The sequence below is a fragment of the Zonotrichia leucophrys genome, chromosome 3 (assembly GCF_028769735.1).
Source record: "Zonotrichia leucophrys gambelii isolate GWCS_2022_RI chromosome 3, RI_Zleu_2.0, whole genome shotgun sequence".
Classification (NCBI taxonomy): domain Eukaryota; kingdom Metazoa; phylum Chordata; class Aves; order Passeriformes; family Passerellidae; genus Zonotrichia; species Zonotrichia leucophrys.
In genome coordinates this window covers 78,772,308-78,780,393 of record NC_088172.1, presented here as the reverse complement: position 1 = coordinate 78,780,393, position 8,086 = coordinate 78,772,308, and positions in this window count along the sequence as shown.

The following is an 8,086-nucleotide window of genomic DNA, read 5'->3' as shown; positions in this document are numbered from 1 at the left end:
ATTACCAGAGCATGTGCAAAACAGCAGTGCCTGTTGCTGAAGGCATGCCCTTTGCTTGATCATTTTGAGAAGTGATTTCGATTTCTTCCAGTCTCTCACTCCAGGAATATTATTGTGGAGACAACATGGAGATCTATGTACTAATTGTTTCAAGAAATTTTCATGTAGTGAAAGTTAGGCCTTTAAGATGTTACATTCCCTGGAGAAATTTTTATTCAGATTTTCATTTAGTTTTTATTCTACAGTTTAGGGGCAGATACCTGGAATGCTGAGGACCACATCTTGCTGAGGAACACATGCTTGATCATTCCTGGGCAGGCTTTGGCCACAAGTCCAGTGAGAAAGCCATAGGTTATTCAGAGCCATGCAGATGACAGGCACTCTTGCCACTTTGCACAGCTTAAACCCTAGAAACAGCAACGAGAGGTGAGAGAAGGTGAAGAGAGAGGTAAGATCAGATCATTAATTGCAGCTCTCCCCTATTGTAGATACTGATAGACCTCAATGGATATAGTGTTGTCTGCAGAAGTTTGAAGCCAGGGGACAGGAATCATGTCCCTTCTGGATCCCAGGAGCAGTTCACTTGCAGTGTGGGACCAGACCCCGGGTACAGGGAGCGACAGTGCAACCGCACTGGCAAAGGGCTGTTCAGATACTGCTCAGATTTGTTCCTGAAGCTTCTTCCCCCCTTTCCCTCAGCCCGTTGGGTGTGCAGGTGCTGTGGCTGCCCAGTGCAGGAGGCAGGAGTGCAGCACTGCCTCCCCCAGTGCCGGTGGGTGCGGCGACCAAGCCTCTCTCTGCTGGCCTGGCCTGGGAGCAGACTTGCACAGCCGTGCACAGTGCTGCCTGATGATTCACTCCAGCTCCTCTCATTCCCTTGGGAACACAGAAGGGAGCCAGGGAGCAGATCAGCACCCTGCAGACAGCTTCCCCATGCATAAGCTTCCCCTTCCCAGTGAGCCTATGTCCTTACTTAAGGGCAGTATGGAAAACCTGTCAGAATAAGCACCAGTAAGGATTATTGTTGTAAAGTACAAAGCAAGGATTCAGCCTCCTGCCTCCAACTCTCCTCAGTCTTAATAAGAGGTGAGGGGTGAGCCTGAGGGCTGTCCCACAAACTGGGCACGATGGTGATGCACGGTGCTACCAGCAGGCCGCTGGGCTGGCCTGGAAATAGGTCCTTTAGCAGCGTAAAAATACCTGACTTTGACAGCCAGCATGCTGGTTTGTGTATGCATAATTTGCTGTGATCATGCTATAAATCAAGATGAGACTGCTAAAATTATGTATGACCTCATTTGATAGATTATCTAATAAGAAATTTGCTAATGCAGTTTATCACTTAAAAAGCCATACGACTGCTAAGGATGAGTACTTTACTGCAGCACATTTAAACCTAATTGTCAGAGGAGAAAAGCAAGCGGATTTCAGAGGTGAGTTAGAAGAGCATCCTTATGAGGATGATGTCTTCACTAAATCAGTGGTGCAATGCAGCAAGCAGGGTGGAAAGGAGTCTCCTCTGGATAAAGGTACAGAAAGCTGCTAGACAAGGCTGTGCTGTGTGAGAATACTGCATGGACTCAGCGATCAGTAGCACCTTTATAAATGTAAATAGCTGTATCCTAACTGGCATGCTTGCTTTTATTGTTTAAATACTGTTATCTTTTAATTTTTCTGACATTTCAGTTCTGTTTCACTGTCTTGCAAGCAGATCTAAAATCCCTGATATGTGCAAAGGAACTACTAGCCTAGACCTCTAGCTCTAACTTGCTATTCTGGTTATGATGCCTGTCAGAATAAAAAGGGTAATTGTTTTGCTGCTATATGTTACCATCAAATATTTTTGTTCTTCCAGTCCTGTGACTCATTTAAAAAGACTGAACATCACTTTGACGTACACAAACAGAACTAGAAAGCAGCTCAAGCCAATGAAATAAACCTTGTTTTGCAGGTTTGTTAATCACTTATTCCAATCCCAAATTTATGATTAATATGATTAAAATATAAATGCTGTTTTCTTTACTGATGTTTTTCTGAAGATAATTCTGGGGTCTAAATGCCTTTATATACTGCCTGGATGTATGATATTGTTCAAAGCCTCTGAGGTAAACATTAAACCTCCTCACAACTCTGTGTGTGTGTGTGTGTGTGTGTGTGTGGAGGGGGAGGTGTTAGAGAAGTGATGATTTTGAACTCCATTTTAGGATTGGGAAAAATGAGGTGGAAACATAAAAGAGCTTACAAAGGGCCACACAGAAAATCATTATCAGAGCCAAGGCTAAACCTCTGACTCCTCTGATCCCCATCTCATCTCCTGACTGCCTGGAGCAAAACTTGCAAATGTCCCCTTTCTACGCCCCCACACCTTGACCAAGTCCTGTCTCATTTGTACCCTGCCCAAAAGGGGGAGCTTCTTCTTCTTCCCTTGTTCTTCTCCAGGGAAAACAATGGCAGAAATGGGGAAATTGGATGTTGCTGTACACAAAATGTGACCATTGGCACAAGAAGGCAGGAGGTAATTTTACTGAGCACTGCTAATTCAAAACAGTAGGTGATAGCTCCACATTGACTTCAGTGTGTGACTAATGATCTGGGATTGTAGAGGAGCTGCTGGTGTCACAAGAAAAGCAAAGGTACTTGTAAAACACTGTAAATTCCAGGGCCTGGGATCAAGGAGCTGAAGAAAGATATTTTGGTAGAGGCATAAATTAGAGTCAGACAGGGGGCTCCCCATGACATTTGTGTAGGAGGCCCACCTAAATATCATGATGTCTGCATTGATAATGTAGCACCAGTTGGGCAGCTGGAACTGTTTCTGAGAGAACTGGAGCCTGCTTTTCTTTGTGAACACACAAAGCTGTGTGTATACACATGACTGGAGTGATCTATTTACAAAAGAGAAAAACACAAAGTAATGGCAATGACACCTGCTCATTAAAGGGCCCAGCTCTAAAGGGGAGAAGCCCCTTGAGGGGTAATGACATCGTTCACCATTTGTGCCTTTCCCCACTGACATTAACTGATAGAAGCTGAACTAGTGGATTTTACATTGAAGACATATTTCTACAAGAAGCTAGACTCAGGGCATCTGCTCACTCACCCTAGACTGTCAAATAACCCTGATTTTAATTTTTGGTCACAGCTGATACGCCTTAAGACAGAAGTTTCATCATAAAGCTTTCATTAGTCATTCCTTGAGTCATCCTGTTTCATGAGCTCTTACCCCTACCAAGATAAAATCTAGCTAGCAGTAACAATTCTCAGAGACCTACCAGTCAGTGATTCTGTGATGCAACCTGTAGCAGCCAGGCAGAATTTACTCCTCCATATTTCATCTCCTGCCAGCCATCAGCAAGGCAAAGTAAAAACAGCTGCTCTGAGCCCACATTATTCCAAAGGAGAGATACTGAACCTGATTTAAAACCAAGGGAGAACCAAGAGAAGAAATAAAAGTCTTAACCCTGTACCTTTGAAGTGGAATGGTTTTTTTTCCCCTCAATACACATCTATTCAAAATAAATGCTTCTCATGCCTGCTGGGCAGTAAACCTTGCCATGTAGCTGCATAAACTGTGCTTGGCCATATGGTTAGCAATGCACCATGACGAGAGACACATCATAAAAATAGTCCTGGTAGAAATATCCTTCAAACACCACTTATGGGCCAAAAATACCCTCGAGAAGAACCAGACCGTGAAAGTGCATAGTGAGGTTGCTATCTGGTACAACAGGCAAATGCTCCTGCCGTGCAAATCAAAAGGTGGAGTTTTTTTGCTTTGAAAACATTAGGTAAATATTCCTAAATAGACAGATCTTAAATGCATGGCAGGGACTACAGCATGCATCCACTGAACAATGGTTAAAGACTGCCCAGAAAAGTCCAGGGGATGTGGGCAGAGAGCAAGGCTGCAGCTGTGGTCATACCTGAGGACTGGGATACATTCCTTCAAAGGGTGGAAATCCCACCCCACCACACCTTCTCCTAGATCATATGGGAGATGTTTAGCTGAGTCATCAGAGAAGAGCAATATAGAAATTTCCAAAGCTGGAAGGAACAAAGTTTTACAGACATCTTATTATGTACAACTTACATAATTTGAGTACTTAGCTGCTTAGATAATATAGTGATAGAACTTTATAGAATTAAAAAAAAAAAAGAAGAAGAAAAAGCTTCTCACAGATAATAATATAGCAAGAATGGAATTAAAGTACTCAGAAATCAGTAAAACAAGTCCCATTTTCCTTCTGGCTTTATTAGACATTTCCAAGAGGGACTTAATGAAACAAAGATGATCCCTCAACTCCTACAGCCACAACATCATTTACACTGAACTGTGACTTCTCAAAGCATTATTTTGCTTTTGGAAACAGAAGCTTCTGGTGACTTAGACACAAAAGGCAAAGATCAGGGTTCAAACAGGAAGGACTGTTTTTAAGGGGAATGGTTTTTTTCCTGTTGAACTGCAAACTTGCCCTAACTTCAGCGTGGATTCCTACTCTCATCTGTATGCAACACCTAATGTCTTGCAAAAGATGAGCAGCTCTTATCTCCATGTACATAAAGATAAACACAGAAGTCTTGCACAAGTGGCTGCAGCAAAGGACTGTAATTAATGTGGAAGGGTAACCATGCAAGCATGTTATACCTGGAATTATTTCTTCTTTGATCATGAATTTTGGGGTTTATCTATGTTACATAAAATACCAAGGACTTAGACCCTCCACTGGCTGAAATCATAGCTCTATATCACAGGACACAGAATTACACTGATTTGTGTAAGATGATCACATATTTGTAAAACATATTTTGGCCTAGATGCTGATAGACTAGAGTAAGGGAGTAGAAGGAAATAAGCCCTTTTAGAAGATAATAATCACATACTTCAGTAAGGTGAGAAAGAAATTATGTCTTAGTAAGGAATGTACCCATATTTCATATGCACAAGCCATGCTATCTCTAATAAAATGACACCTGCTGCTGCAGAAACAGGATGGACACACATATGGACAATACAAGGGGGACTTACTTCAGGTGTGTTTCCTCCGCACTGCTTCTGGTACCTTCCTCTGCTTGCTTTTCCAAAGTAGCATCTCCAGTGGCTCAGCTTCTGTGCAGGTTATTCAAGGACTCTTTTTCAAGTACCAGTACCCTTGCAGGGATAAGGTTTATCTGAAAGGCAGGCTATGCAAACGAACGTACAAAAAACTTATGTGGTTCCACATTTTTTTTCCACTCCAAAGATTGTTCTTCCATCACCTGACACTTTGGTGCAAAATGCATCCACAGGCTAGAAGCTGGTATGTAAACTTCACATGCCAAACATAGGGAATGCAAAGGACATCCATAGCTGAAGAGTTTCCACGACAGGAGAAGCCCATATTCATTTGAGGGTGGAAAACTTGGTTTACCAACAGCCAGGCCATTTGCTTTGGAATGATTTGATCACTGTTGGCATTAGACCAATTAATAGTTTACATGGTGCAACTGTGCTTGGGGAGGCACAGGCTTCCAGATTCCATGACTAAACATAGGAAAAGGGCAAGGAATGATAACAAAGGAATTCAAGTTATCTACTACCAGAAGGCAAACCTGATTTCCAACCAAACACCTACCATTAGGAAACAGCTTCCCACAAATTCTTCATTTCCTTTGTGGAGTCTCATATCTCAGGTTAGCCAGGGATTAGAGGTAAGGTGCCAAACAATTTTGCTTATCGACAATAAAAGTCTGCCAGTTCTTTGCAGCAATAGTTAAAAAAATGAAAGGTGCACATGTGGTGCTGCTCTTCCATCATTTTGAAGCTGTTCTTCAGGATATTGTATTACTTTTTGTCTCTATTTATTTCCAAGTGCTATTGCTTGGCAGGCAAAACTTCTGGATTGTGTTATGTACCAATCCTTCCAGCATCTAGGTTTTCACAGCGTTATTAATACTCAAGAACACAGGAACAGATCTAAAATAAATATCCCACTGTACTCTTCACTGGGTCCTATGCATCAGCTACCACACTAGGATGAAGCAATGCTTGGTATTCCACAACTGGATGGAGAACAGAGAAGGGAGAGCTCACAGTGAAATGCCAGGAGCTCACTTGCTGTAAACAACCAGGATGGGAGATAAATCAAAGCTGTTCTTTGATCCCAGCAGCCCGGGCTGTGTTCTGTTTGACTCCACACCCACAGCCAGGAGCCCCTTTGCTCCCACATTCACCAGGCATGAGCTTTATTGAGCCTGCCTGCGCACAGAGCTGGGCTGGTGCAGCATTAACCAGGCTGGGGTGAATCTGTGCAGGCCAGATCGGGGCAGGGGCTCGCTGTGTCCCAGGAGCAGCTCGGGAACGAGCCTCTCACGGAGCGGCAGCAGTGACCCAGGTGCCCCAGCTCCAGCACTAATCATGCTTCCCTCTCTGCTGCTCCCACAGGACTCCAAGGTGCTCCCTCAGATGCTACAATTTAGCCCTTCCAGGCATCAGTCCTGTTCACCCATGCGAGGACAACAGGGTATTTAAAGCTGAAACAGCCAAAGAATATATTCAAGAATCTATGATAAAAGCTACAATTTTATGCACCGTGGAGCATCCATCAAGGAAATGCACAGAGCTAGTGCCACAAAATAATTACATGTGCCGAGTCCATTGTAAACACAGCTTTTATGTGCATCAGCACAGCTGGGGACAGTGTTTAAAAATATAATTATGTAATGCATTTTATGCAGTCCGTGAGCCATTCAAGTGATAGCATCGGTTCAGCAAAATTGCATGCAGCAGGTCTGTATCTACTGGCCTGAGCAAAGAAACATTTTTCAGGAGCATTATTTTTTTTTTTCCTGCCACAAAATAGATTTGTCTCCGATGCCTGTGGGGGATTTGTGTCTCTGTCATTGGCCACTTTCTCTCCTACTTTCACCAATGAAGGAGGAAGAAATGGGGAGTTATTTTTGGCCTTGCAGCAGACTCCAGCATCTAAATCAGTTAGTTCTGAAACCACTTGGGGTGGTGCCGGTTCTGTTCTAATGGCTTTGGAGGGAAGGAATTTGTGATGTCTGACTTGGTGAAAGGAAACAAAGCGGCTGTTGTGTGTGGAAGGGCAAGGCAAGGTTAAGGCTCTGTGTAAGGAAGCTGGGTCCAGCCTTCAGCACCAGAAGTGCAGCAAAGGGTGAGCTGTGGCTAGGGCAGCACAGAGGAGGCTGTTACCGAGCCACACAGAGGCTCCTGTTAGCAGGAGATCTCTATTAAAATGCACAGGGAAAGCAAGCTTACAGCTACACTCACTGTTGACACCCTCATACATCCCCCCCACCACCACCATTTATTTTATCCTTGCAAAGCTTATATTGTCTGAGCTGCAAAACTCATAGAGGAAGCTTTGCTTTCCTTCTTGTTCAGTCTGCAATTGCAGCTCCGTTGAGGTGATGCAACAGTAAAATTTCTGATACAGAGCTTCACCATGCTGCTAAATCACAGGAGCTGCAGCATCCACAGATATGTTTATCTGAGCCAAAAATTGAGGTTTGTAGATACTACTTAATGGTCATTTTAAGGCCCCAAGGCTTTCACCACTTTTCAGACAGTAAATTATGTGTCTCGTCTAAATCCTACACAGAAAATGACATTTGAGCTGTCAAAGTCTCTCTAGGAGACCCAGAAAATTGTTTTTTTCATTTAAAGAGACCATTAAAGAAATCTGTACCTAGTTTCATAACAGAAGATCCACAGGTGGGAGTAGCGAGATAGATTCTTCAGCTAGCCAGGAGCTGCCTGGCACAGAAACAGGACTGATGCTGATTTCTAAGTATAGGATCTGATATCAGAAAAGAGATTTCCTTTTTTTCTGTTAGATGCTGGGTCATGTGTAGCATACAGAAAAAGAGAGTGGGGACCAAAATCCTGGTGCCTGCATTCCTTATTGCATGCTGGCATCATTGAGAAAGAGAGGCATAGCTCCCTGCATTCTCCCTCCCTTCCTATGAATATTGTATTTCTCTTGGCTTAGAGGGGCGGCATTGATGGGGAGAGGGAAGATGTCACAGCCAGGAGAGCGCATCCCTGGCTGCAGCACGGCACGGCAGAGCCAAGGGGGAGCCCTGC